The 13,511-nt window shown below is 43.8% G+C and overlaps 1 protein-coding gene and 1 pseudogene across 1 annotated transcript in view; both read right to left on the reverse strand.

Moving 5' to 3' along the window:
• Nucleotides 1-13,511, reverse strand: part of MICOS10 (mitochondrial contact site and cristae organizing system subunit 10) — a 36,575-nt gene that overhangs the window by 9,041 nt on the left and 14,023 nt on the right. The window lies entirely within an intron of this gene.
• Nucleotides 7,676-7,772, reverse strand: LOC112583061 (annotated as a pseudogene).

The raw sequence follows: 13,511 nt of genomic DNA on the forward strand, positions 1-13,511 counted from the left end.
ACGGCAGATGTGGTCTGTGCTAGTCAGCTTCTCACAAGTCAGCCCAGCCGCAGGCCGTGCAGGGCCCGGGCCGGGAAGGTGGCTGCTGCTCGAGGCCGCACCCTTCCTGCGCCTCAGACACAGGGGCTGAGCGTCTGCAGGAGCGTCTGGGGTGGACATCGATTACCAGGACTCTGATCAGAACACGTCAAGCAGCCGGCCAAAAGGAGTCAAGACAAGGAAGGTAAATGTGGAAGCCATTACAGCACTGGTGTGCTGCTTCCAGAAAAGGCACCTCGCGACCAGGGTCCTTTTAAACGAGAGCACACAGCACACGATCCACCTTCAGGATTCCGACAGCTGTATGGCTTTTCCAGAACGCACAAAAGAAACGCGGCTGTACACATTTTACTAAAATATAGTTTATTCACATGTGGGCAGAGGATGCGGGAAAATAAGCAGCTCTGATGACTATTAAAGGGACATTGAAGAAAATGCAGAATTACTAAGTTTCAAAAAACACAACCAAAGAAGCCACTGCGGCTGCTGAGTCACTAAGTCGTGTCTGACTCTTTGGTGACCATCCCCATGGACTGTAGGTGCCCTGCACTGGATTATTGGGGGGAAGGAGTGCTTTGGGGTTCCCTGGTGGCTCAGATGGTAAAGAATCTGCCTGCAATGCAGGAGACCCAAGTTCAATCCCTAGGTAAGGAAGTTCCCCTGGAGGGCATGGCAACCCACTCCAGTATTCTTGCCTGGAGAACTGCATGGACAGAGGAGCCTGGTGGGCTACAGTCCACGGGGCTGCAAAGATTGGGACACAACTGAGTGACTAACACTTCTGAGGTACTAACATTTACAGAGTGGCAGACACTGACAATGGAGAAGGAAATGGCAACCCACTCCAGTGTTCTTGCCTAGAGAATCCTGTGGACAGCGGAGCCCAGTGGGCTCCGCTGTCCACAGGGTCACACAGAGTCAGACACGACTAAAGCGACTTAGCAGCAGCAGGCACTGATGTACCAACGTTTCCATATATTATTTCACTTGAACCACAGAACCACCTATGAGGTGTATTATGATCCTGATTTACAGAAGAGGAAACAATGTAAAGAAAGGGGTTAGGTGAGTTACCCAAGAACACACAACTAAGAAAGAGAATGCAAACCCCAGCTGTTTGACTCCAGGGTCCTGGCTCTTTTCTACCGGCAGAGAAAAAACTCAGGGAGAGGTCGGTCAGAAGAGCTGCAGGGAGACCAGTCTATTGTTACATAGCACAACGAAGTGTTTTTCTGGATTTTCTGGATTGTAGTGTTTTGCATGGGTAATTTATGACTGTGTGACTCTTTAATCCCTCAAGAAAACAACAGAAACCACAGATGTCCGATTTATCAAGAGTGACAACAACCCCCCGCCCCAAATTACTTAGCCATCAAGGAGAAACAGGCACCAAGTCAAGCTGGGAGGCGCTTCCTTCTGGACACTGGCTGGAGAGAGAAGTGCCTTCCCTCCCTACACTGCCCCCCGCCATCAACATCAGTACCTGCAGTTTCCTCCCTGGGACCGTCAACAGGAAACTCAGGGCTTCCCTGCACCCTGTGTATGCATCATGACGGCTGTTACGTGGCTTCCTTCTTGATCCAAATGAAAAAATCAACAGAGAAACAAGAACCAACAGTTTCTTTTCCTTATACATTTCCTTAACCTACATTTATTAGCAATTATTAAGTAGAAAGCACTAAGGATAAATTTCTTTTCTCTTGGAGTATGTAGTGCTTATTTTCAAAAAGTGGGTAGTGGATACACAGTGGTTACATTTCAGCTACAGTGTTATGTAGATTTGGGGGTAAAACAGGTTAAACAGGATTGAGAATACTGGTTACCTACTAGTGGTGTGTCCCTTCCTTGGACAACTTATATACCCTCTCTAGGCAACAGCTTCTTTGTACTGAAAATAGGAATACTAACAGTGCCTACCTCTAACTGGGGAAGAAGAGCAAGGATGAAACAACATAACATGTGTAAAAAGCCTGGAAGAACAGTGCACTGCACACAGTAATTATAAATGTATTCTTCTCCCACAAAAAGCATTTCAAGAACAAATACTTACTGAGCACTGAAGGACAAGAACACTGGGTCCAAAATCAAAAAATGGGCCAAAGAACTAAACAGACATTTCGCCAAAGAAGACATACAGATGGCTAACAAACACATGAAAAGATGCTCAACATCACTCATTATCAGAGAAATGCAAATCAAAACCACAATGAGGTACCATCTCACGCCGGTCAGAAGGGCTGCTATGAAAAAGTCTACTAACAATAAATGCTGGAGAGGGTGAGGAGAAAAAGGAACTCTCTTATACTGTTGGTGGGAATGCAAACTAGTACAGCCACTATGGAGAACAGTGTGGAGATTCTTTAAAAAACTGGAAATAGAACTGCCATCAGTTCTTTTCAGTTCAGTTCTTCAGTCGTGTCCAATTCTCTGCAACCCCATGAATCACAGCATGCCAGGCCTCCCTGTCTATCACCAACTCCCAAAGTTCACTCAAACTCACATCCATCGAGTCGGTGATGCCATCCAGCCATCTCATCCTCTGTCGTCCCCTTCTCCTCCTGCCCCCAATCCTTCCCAGCATCAGTCTTTTCCAATGAGTCAACTCTTCGCATGAGGTGGCCAAAATACTGGAGTTTCAGCTTTAGCATCATTCCTTCCAAAGAACACCCAGGACTGATCTCCTTTAGAATGGACGGGTTGGCTCTCCTTGCAGTCCAAGGGACTCTCAAGAGTCTTCTCCAACACCACAGTTCAAAAGCATCAATTCTTTGGCACTCAGCTTTCTTCACAGTCCAACTCTCACATCCATACATGACCACTGGAAAAACCATAGCCTTGACTAGACGAACCTTTGTTGGCAAAGTAATGTCTCTGCTTTTGAATATGCTATCTAGGTTGGTCATAACTTTCCTTCCAAGGAGTAAGCATCTTTTAATTTCATGGCTGCAGTCACCATCTGCAGTGATTTTGGAGCCAAAAAAAATAAAGTCTGACACTGTTTCCACTGTTTCCCCATCTATTTCCCATGAAGTGATGGGATTAGATGCCATGATCTTCGTTTTCTGAATGTTTAGCTTTAAGCCAACTTTTTCACTCTCCTCTTTCACTTTCATCAATTATGACCCAGCAATCCCACACATGGAGGAAACCATAATTGAAAGAGACACATGTACCCCAATGTTCACTGCAGCACTGTTTAGAACATCCAGGACATGGAAGCAACCTAGATGCCCACTGACAGATGAATGGATAAGAAAGCTGTGGTACATATACACAATGGAATATTACTCAGTTATTAAAAAGAATGCATTTGAATCAGTTCTAATGAGGTGGATGAAACTTGAGCCTATTATACAGAGCAAAGTAAGCTAGAAAGAAAAACACCAATACAGTATATTAACACATATATGGGATTTAGAAAGATGGTAACGATGACCCTATATATGAGACAGCAAAAGAGACACAGATGTATAGAACAGTCTTTTGGACTCCGTGGGAGAAGGCAAGGGTGGGATGATCTGAGAGAATAGCACTGAAACATGGATATTACCATATGTGAAACAGATCGCCAGTCCAGGTTTGATGCATGAGACAGGGTGCTCAGGGCCAGTGCACTGGGATGACCCTAAGGATGGGATGGGGAGGTACGTGGGAGGGGGGGTTCAGGATGGGGACACACGTACACCCATGGCTGATTCACGTCAATGTATAAAAAAACCACCACAATATTGTAAACTAATTAGTCTCCAATTAAAATAAATAATAAATAAATAAACTTGGCAAAAACTAAAAATAAAAAGAATGCTGGGTTCAACAAGAATAAGAAATAAGACAGTCTCTTCCCTGGCAAGCTTGGGCTCAGGAAGGAGTAACAAGTTAGGTATCCAGAAAACTGAATAAAAGCGAATCTTGTCTTTCAGAGAGGGAGAGTGCTGCCAGTCCACAGGAAGGCGGGGACACGTGTAGCTGAGAAGCTGCTGTTGTTTTTTTAATCTTCAAGAAGGAGGTGGCATTTCAGTTGCCTTAAATGGTAGACTTTCAACAGCCAGAGCTGAGGCAGGGGGACACACCCCCCACCCAGTGGCTGCAGAAAAGCAGGGCTCGAGCAGGGAAACGGGGGAGGGCGGCCACGCGGAAGCTCAAGGCGGGCCACTGGGAGCAGGAGACAAGGCTGGAGAGGGACGGAGCCTCTGAAGCACCAGGAGGTGGGCCAAGGAGTCTGCACAGCACTTAATCCAACAGGCTGGGCTTCCCTGAAGAGTTTTTTAAAAGGCAAAACACGACTGACACTATGCTTTAGGAAGAGTCATCCGACTAAGGTGCGCAGGATTACTTGGAAAGGAAGAGACATTTTGTTGGCAAAATTTACAGGATTTAACAACTGATTAAGTGTGTGTATGTGTATCTGGGGTTTTGGGGGGGTGCAGTGGGGAAGGCTGTCAAAGAAAATGCAGAGAACTTCTACCTGGATAATTATAAAAACATTGGTGATATTTAAAAATTATCAAATAACCTTTTAATACAAAATTCCCTTAATAAAGCTAGAATATAACTTGATTTATACAAATGCAATATCGACAATGTTTTCATGAACACCAAACCATATCAAATAAAGTGAAGAGTATTCGCTAAGCACTTAGATGTCACGATTCAATTATCTCATTTAACCTTCACATTTAACAAGCTTCTCTTATTAGCCCCATTTTACAGACTTGGAAACTGAGACACAGATTGGTGAAGTAACATGCCTCGGGTCACGTGTCTGGGACTGGAACCCAGACCATCCAACTCCAGAGACCTGGTCTTCAGTTGCCACGTTCCTCTGCCACCAGTGTGGCCTCCTCAGAGGCATGAAAACCATTATAATCATCATGACTTACCAAAGGAAGCGAAACAACCTTCCAAAATTCATCCGAGCCAACATTCTGTGTCGGCTTTTCCTTCACGACACAAACTGAGCACCCACTGTGTGCCAGCCACTATACTAGGCCCCGGAAATCAGTTTCCACTCTAAGTTCACGGTCTAGCGTTAGAATCAACCGATAATTAGAAACTCAAAGTACAAGGTACAACGAGGAAACAGGAAGTGCTGTTTCTGCTCAGCATGGAATACACAAAGGGGAGACGGGTGTTGAGGAGACCAAAGTATGTAGGGTCATATTTTTCATGCAGATGGCGGAGAAGAGAGAATCTGAAGTCTGGACCTAGCCAGAGGCACTGAGAAAGGCACCCAAGCCACCTGGAGGGTTAGAGAAGGGAGTGGGAGAGAAGGCGACAAGACAAAGACTTCAAGGAGCTCCTGGTTGCCAAACGACCATGCATGAGGTAGGAGATACAGCAAGACAGTCTTTGACAGCAAACTAAGGATCTTGAATATAAAGAAAGCTGAGAGCCGAAGAATTGATGCTTTTGAACTGTGACGTTGGAGAAGACTCTTGAGAGTCCCTTGGACTGCAAGGAGATCCAACCAGTCCATCTTAAAGGAAATCAGTCCTGAATATTCACTGGGAGGACTCATGCTGAAGCTGAGACTCCAGTCCTTTGGCCACCTGATGTGAAGAACTGACTCATTTGAAAAGACCCTGATGCTGGGAAAGACTGAAGGCGGGAGGAGAAGGGGAGGACAGAGGATGAAATGGTTGGATGGCATCACCAACTCAATGGACATGAGTCTGAGTAAACTCCGGGAGTTGGTGATGGACAGGGAGGCCTGGCGGGCTGCAGTCCGTGGGGTCACACAGAGTCGGACACGACTGAGCGACTGAACTGGAGTGAAGGATCTTGGTCTCTATTACAAGCCACAGAGAAGCAATGACAGAAACTAAGCAGGGAAACAACACATCAGATGTGTACTTCATAGCAGCCCACTCATAGCAATGAGGACAGATTTGAAAAAGCCCCATCAAAGACAGAGACAGTAACCCAGGCGGGAGCTAGGTCCAGACTTCAGATTCTCTCTTCTCTGCCATCCGCCTGAAAACTGTGATCTTACATACTTTGGTCTCTCCTCAACAGCCCTCTCTCCTTTGTGTATTCCATGCTTAGCAGAAATGAAAGAGACAGTACTAAAGGTAAGCAGGACAGGTTAAAGCAGGACTCTGACCAGGACTTAGGAACTTCTGAGAAGTGGGAGTGACCACACTTAATGATGATTCTTAGCTAAGGAATCCTTAGCTAAGTCATGGACAGAGATACACAGAGATGGAAACGGGGGTCAAATGTTTTTTAAACATACCAATGATTTTGCATTTAACATATTGTTGGTGCCAATGGTGACTACTATCCCAGATCAGCATTCACAAAAGTGTGGGAATGACTTGCCTGAATTCGGGGGTCTTCCATGAGCAAACAACTTCTTTGCTGTTCAATCTGGTTCTCTCAGGGTGGCCAAGACTATGAGGTTTAGGAAGCAGCACCCAGCTGACTTTCTGTTGCAGTAGTATTCTACACCTGATGTGAAGAGCTGACTCACTGGGAAAGACCCTGATGCTGGCAAAGACTGACGGCAAGAGGAGAAGGGGATGACAGTGGATGAGATGGTTGGATGGCATCACCCACTCGATGGACATGAGTTTGAGGAAGCTTCAGGAGATAGTGAAAGACAGGGAAGCCTGGTGTGCTGCAGTCCATGGGGTTGCAAAGAGTCGGACATGACTCGGTGACTGAACAACAACACCCGTCTTTCTTAAAGACATCAGTAATCTTCAAAACTCCGTAAATAAATCTCTCCAAATCACTGGACTTGCATACATTAAGAAATAAAAGTTTTAGTTTTCATATACTGAGTGAAGAAGAAAAGTCTTCCAAAAGATATGAGCTGAAATAAAATGAAGTTCAAGTTGCAGTTGAACAGGGGAAAAACGTTGGGGTTTTTTTCAATGGTCACAGCCAATCTCCTCTGGGAAAGCTTATGATTAGTAGCATTTATTCTAATGCCAGGACAAGTGAGATTAGAGCGGCAACGTACTGCGTTTTTACTTCTAATTAGAGAGGGATATTGTGAGCTCAGATACAGGCTTATGCGGAAATGGTTAAAACAAAAATTCCTACAACTCGTTAACTTCAATTTAGTCACCTGAAATGATGCCAAGAAACTAGCAACTTTCTTAGGACTACTTTCCTAGTAAAAAGTGAATTATGCTGCTCAAATCATATGCTTCAGTTAATCATTTAAAATCTATCTATCAAACAGGAATTTTGAGTACTTTATATGTGCAGGTTCTGACAACCAGAAACATTTGTTCTAACTCATAAACATTTGCCAAAGTAAAGTAGACCTACAAATCCATCAACAATTATGTCAGTGTTGCAATAATTACAAACTATCCGAAGCAACCTAATACAGGTTTAGGTTGGATAAAGAAAATTGAAGTAAAAAGTGATGAGATGCATTTCAATTCCTCCCACATACACTGCTAACTATTAACAGAAAGCTTTAAAATTCTACCTGAAGATACACAGTTGGAGCAACTTGATGGAGGGCTCTCACTTTAGACGAGCACCTGGGCCACACTGTGACCCCCGCCCGCCTGCCCTCGCCCCCAGACACAGCTCACTCCCCGTCATCCATTAAGACCGACCATATTTTCATATCCCATATTCTTCTCCATTTCTTTCTAACTTGTACCCCCCCTTTTAAAACATGCAACGCTTCGTGGATCTGTGCCATCCTTACTCAGGGGCCATGCTAATCTTCTCTGCATCATTAGTGAATGTGCTGCCAAAATGATTACACTCTTTTTTCCTTTATTTGTTTCTTTATTTATCCTTTATTTCTTATTTCTATTCCGCTATCTAAAAAGCACTTCACTTTCTCAGGACTTCCCCGGTGGTCCAGTGGTTAAGAATCCGCCTGGTGACACAGGGGCTGCGGGTTCACTTGATGGTCGGGGGAACAAAGATCCCACATGTCCTGGACGTGCACAGCTAAGCCCGGGCGCCACCGCTATCGAGCACGCGCCCTAGAGTCCAGGAGCCGCAACTGCGGAGGCCCTGGCGCCCTAGAACCCCCGCTCCCTGACAAGAGGAGCCCCTGCGATGAGAGGCCGGGGCACCGCCACAGGGAAAAAGCCCTCACAGCAACAAAGGTCCAGCACAGTCAAAAATAAATAAATAAAAATTAAATAAAAAACAACACTAGACCAAATGAACTCCTAAAGTTCCTACCAGCTCTAATAATCGACAGTTCTGTAAGTCTATGGACTTACTGAAATTATTCAAGTGGGGCCAACCAAGGAAAGCCAACAATGGTATATCACATCCAACAAGAGCAAAGCCCATTAACCTGTCAATCAAGGAGAAACGTCATTGATAGGCACGGTTGCATGGCATCACCAACGCAATGGACATGAGTCTGAGTAGGCTCTGGGAGTTGGTGATGGACAGGGAAGCCTGGCGTGCAGCAGTCCATGGGGTCGCAAAGAGTCAGACACGACTGAGTGACTGAACTGAACTGAATGTAATTTCAAAGTTAGTGAGAAGCTTAGAGAGATTTTCACTTTAAACTACTCTATTAAATACAAAACTAGACTTAACATATTTATTTAAAGATTACTGAATATTCACTGGAAGGACTGATGCTGAAGCTGAAACTCCAACACTTTGGCCACCTGATGCGAAGAGCTGACTCATTTGAAAAGACCCGGATTCTGGGAAAGACTAAAAGTGGGAGGAGAAGGGGACAACAGAGGATGAGATGGTTGGGTGGCATCACCGACTCAATGGACATGAGTTTGAGCCAACTCTGGGAGACAGTGAAGGACTGAGAAGCCTGGCGTGCTGTGGTTCATGGGGTCGCAAAGAGTCAGAGGCACGACTGGGCAACTGAACAACAAATTCAAAATCCTCAACTACAGGAACCAACTCAGCTCAGTAAATAATGTTTTGAACAGAAACTGTTCTCATTGTTTCTTTGCTTACATTATGATTCCCTGGAGGAGGGCATGGCAACCCACTCCAGTATTCTTGCCTGCAGAATCCCAACCACAGAAGCCTGGCAGGCTATGGTCCATAGGGTCACAGAGACACGACCGAAGCAACTTAGCATAACTACAACAGTTAATGATTCTCCGCACCAAGCGTCATTATTACTCCCAAGAGGGGATCTGTATTAAGTTTACTGCTTATCATCCCATTTGTATAAGCGGGATCATTTATCACACAAGATGTTCTACAATTTACGCCTCTCACTTTATGATTATCAGGACACCTTTCTGTGACAGTACATGTCTGTTTAAGACTTTTCATGAACTGTAACATATATACATAAAGCTGCGCAATTAAATGTGCCACTCAGTGAATTTTCATAGACTAAACACACCCATGTTACCAGAACCAGAGCAAGAAACAAAGGATACCCAACACCCCCAGAAGTCTGCCTTGGGCTCTCCTAGTCAAAACTTTCCATCTGAGGATAACCAGATTCTGATTTCTCAAAGCACAGTGTAGTTTTGCATGGTTTTAAACCTACATAAACAGAGTCGCAGAGCATGTGCTTTGGCCCACCACTGGCTATGGATAGATACAGTCTGTTCTTATCACTGCTGTATAGTATTGAATTACATCGTGTCACAATTTGCTGACCCATTCTGTTGCTGGGCATTTGGGTAGCTTCCAGTGGGCGCTATTATGCCTAGTTAAGTTCTACGAACGTTCTAGTACAAGTTACTTGGTGAACACATGTGCGCACGCCTGCCGGGCACACACGGAGGCACGGAGCTGCTCTGTCATGAGATGCGCACAGAGTCCGCGTTAGGAGACACTGCCAGCTTCCCAGTGTTCACACTGATTCACGCTCCCACAAGCTGAGTCTGAAGGTTCTGGTTGCTTATATCTGCACAAACACTGGCTATATTTCATCTTTTTGCTTTCATTTCACTTTTCTTTTTTGGTTCTAAATAACTTTTTGGTGTATAATTTATGTGGAATAAACTGCATCCTTTTAAAGTGTAAAACTCAATGAGTTTGGAAGCTGCACACGCGCGCGTGCGCGCACACACACACATACACACACACACACACACACACACACACACACACGGGAAACTGCCACCACAATCAGGAAACCGAGTACTGTTACCACCCCCGTTCCCTTGTGACCCTCTGCCGTCCAGCCTTCTCTCTACCCTTTCCTCTTATCTACTTTGTCATTACAGACTGGCTTGTATCTTCTAGAATTTTATATAGAAATTCATGCAATACATACTCTTTTGTCTGACTTCACTCAACATAATGATTTTGAAATGTATATATGTTGTTGTATACATGGTTTTGTATGTATGTTCCTTTTTATTAGTGACTAGTCCATTCTATGGATGGTTCACATTTGCTAATCCATTCACCTGTTGATGGAGATCTGGGTTCTTTCCATTTGGGGGTATGATGAATAAAGCTGCTATGAACATTCATATACAAGACTTTTTGTGAACTTGTTTTCATTTCTCCTGAGTAAATAAATACCCAGGAGTAGAATGAGTGGATGGTATGTTTAACTTTATAAGAAACTACCAGTTTTACAGAATGACTTTGCCATTACACCTTCCCATCAATAGTACACAAGAATTCCAGTTGCTCCATACCTTAGTCAACCCTTAATGTTATCAGTTTTTTAAACTATTTTAATCGGTATATAGTGGTATCTCATTATGATTTTAATCTGTACATCCCCACACCATTAATGTTAATTTCTTCTCATTTTTTTTTTGCCATTAGTATAACTTATTTTGTGAAGAATCTTTTCAAACATTTTACCAATTTTCTTAACTGAATTATCTCCTTACTGCTATGATGAAATTTAACAATTCTTTTTTTATTCCGGAAACAAGCAACGTTTTTGTTCTCTTAATGGTGTCTTTCAAAGAGCAAGTTTAAACTTTTGATCAGTCAGCATATAATTTTTTCTTTGTGATTTTGCTTTCTGTGATCTAAGAAAATTTTTTTGAATTCAAGGTCACAAAAATTTTTCTCCTATGCTTTCTTTTAGAATTATCTAATTTTAGCTTTGTGATCTTTGAGTTAATTTTTATGTATGATAATGAGGTATATTTTTCCCTGTACATGGATACACAGTTACTCTAGCACAATCTGTTGAAAAGATTTTACTTTCCCCATTAAACTGCCTTGGCATCTTTGTCAAGAATGAAATTGACTGGCTTCCCTGGTGGCTCAGTGGTGAAGAATCCGCCAGTCCAGGAAGATTCCACGTGCCCTGGAGCACCTAAGCCCACGCGCCATAACTAGAGAAAGCCCGTGTGCAGCAACAAAGACCCAGCACGACCGAAAGTAAATAACAATGAACGCCCTGCACACTTAGGGGTCTACTCCTAGACGCCAGCTGACCCCGCTGGTTTCCAAGTGCATCCCTCCCTCCGACACCACAGCGTCCAGTTTACTGAAGATTCACAGTAAGTCCTAACATCAGGTAACATTAGTCTTCCAACTGTTTCTCTTTTAAAAATCACTTTGGCAACTTCCCCGGCTATCCAGTGGTTAAGACTCCACATGTTCTCTGCAGGGGGCACAGGTTCAATCCCTGATCTCCCATGCCACCTGGCATGGCCAAAAATAAAAAACCTCTTTGCTTTGTTTTGGGTTGTTTACATTTTCATATGGATTTTTTTAATGAACCTCTCAATTTCTACAAGTACCTCTGAGCATTATTTTTGTTGCTGGAACAAGAGATAAATAAGCTTCCTCACTGAACTGCTCGGAGAGTAGAAACAGGAGAGTATGACAGCGGGCCAAGTCTGATGGCATAACAGGCACTCAGTTAGTGTCAGCTTCCTCTCGTCTCCCCTCTCTTGGCCTTTAAATAAACAGGACCCAATCTAGTAATGCCCTAACATTTCACTAGTGGGTCAATGGCCATGGTAAAATTATTACCACACCAAACGACTTTTGTAAGTAAATATTTGTATTTTTACTTGGATTCGATACTGAAATGCACTTGCCAGAAAAAGCAATTCAGCATATTTACTAATAAACTGTTTCAGGCCACATTTTAGGAAAGCATAAAACCACAGCCAGAACAAAAATTCAAATCTGTTTTCAAGTTCCATATAGGGCCTAATTACATTATTCTACAAAACTAACAGAAAATCCTCCTCTAGCAAGATCACCGCGTTCCATTGTTCACAATCCTGCCGCAAGTGGAAAAAGGATTCCTGCTTCCAAACATTGTTTAGAAATACATGTAACAAACAAAATATGACTACTAATTCAACAATTAACATGTACTAATTTGAAACCAAACCTATAAACAATCAGAAGCCTTTGAAGTATTTCAGTTTAGCCTAACTGATATCACTCCATGACATGGAGAGGGATCAGTCTGCAAACACAGGCTACCAAAGGGCCCTTTCTGGTGGGCCACCAACACTTCGTGGTAACCCACATTTATCAGATGAACTGATACTTAAAGAAAAACAATAATTTGCTTTCTTTTTCCATGACTATCCAATTGCTTCTTTCAGTATATTTTTTAACATTAAAATGGTCTTAAACAATCAACTTAACTACACTTTTACTTGATTATCAGATGAACACACAAAACTGCTGATTAATTCTAAGGTAGCTCAGCTGCTAAACCATTTACTGTCCTAAATACTTTCTTAGCATGGAAGGAACAAGGCCAAAACCTTTCTTTTCATGAAGATGAATCATGACACAGCAGTAACTTCCATCTCTGTTGACTGAGCTGCATACAACCAGAGGCAAATCTAAGACATACCAGGAATAAATTAACTGCACAATGTTACTTGGGCTCGCTCCCCTCCGGCCTCTCCTGATTGTCAACCGCAGCTCCGTTCTCCACTTACACGGGTCTGACGTCAGCCCTGGCGACTCCGGCTCGTGAACCGCCACATCAGGTTCTGTAAACGTTGCCGCCGCCGTCGCCTGTCTCACTCCACTCCTCCTGCCCTCATCTTGGATCTGAGCTCCTCTAACCTCTCATCACGTCGCTTCTGACATGACTTTGCAATAGTGTACTAACCCATCCCTGCCCTCTCTCTGGCCCTTCCCAACTCATCCTCCTCGTGCTACTGCAGGGCTCTTTCTGAAATCAAACGTTCAACATTTTCTACAGAAACAGAAAACCCATCCTAAAATTCATATGGAATCTCAAGGGACCCTGAATAGCCAAAATAATCTTGAAAAAGAACAAACCAGGAGACATAATTTCTGATTTCAAAACTTACTACAAAGCTGTGTTGTGTTGTACTTAGACACTCAGTCGTGTCCAACTCTTGCGACCCGGTGGACTGCAGCCCGCAAGGCTCCTCTGTCCATGGGGATTCTCCAGGCAAGAATACTGGAGTGGGTTGCCATGCCCTCCTCCAGGGGATCTTCCCAACCCAGGGATCGAACCCAGGCATCCTGCATTGCAGGCAGATTCTTTACCATCTGAGCCATCAGAGAAGCCCAAGCATACTGGAGTGGGTAGCCTATCCTTTCTCCAGGGGAAATTCCTGACC

Source organism: Bubalus bubalis, chromosome 2 (assembly GCF_019923935.1).
Source record: "Bubalus bubalis isolate 160015118507 breed Murrah chromosome 2, NDDB_SH_1, whole genome shotgun sequence".
In the NCBI taxonomy this organism is placed as follows: Eukaryota; Metazoa; Chordata; class Mammalia; order Artiodactyla; family Bovidae; genus Bubalus; species Bubalus bubalis.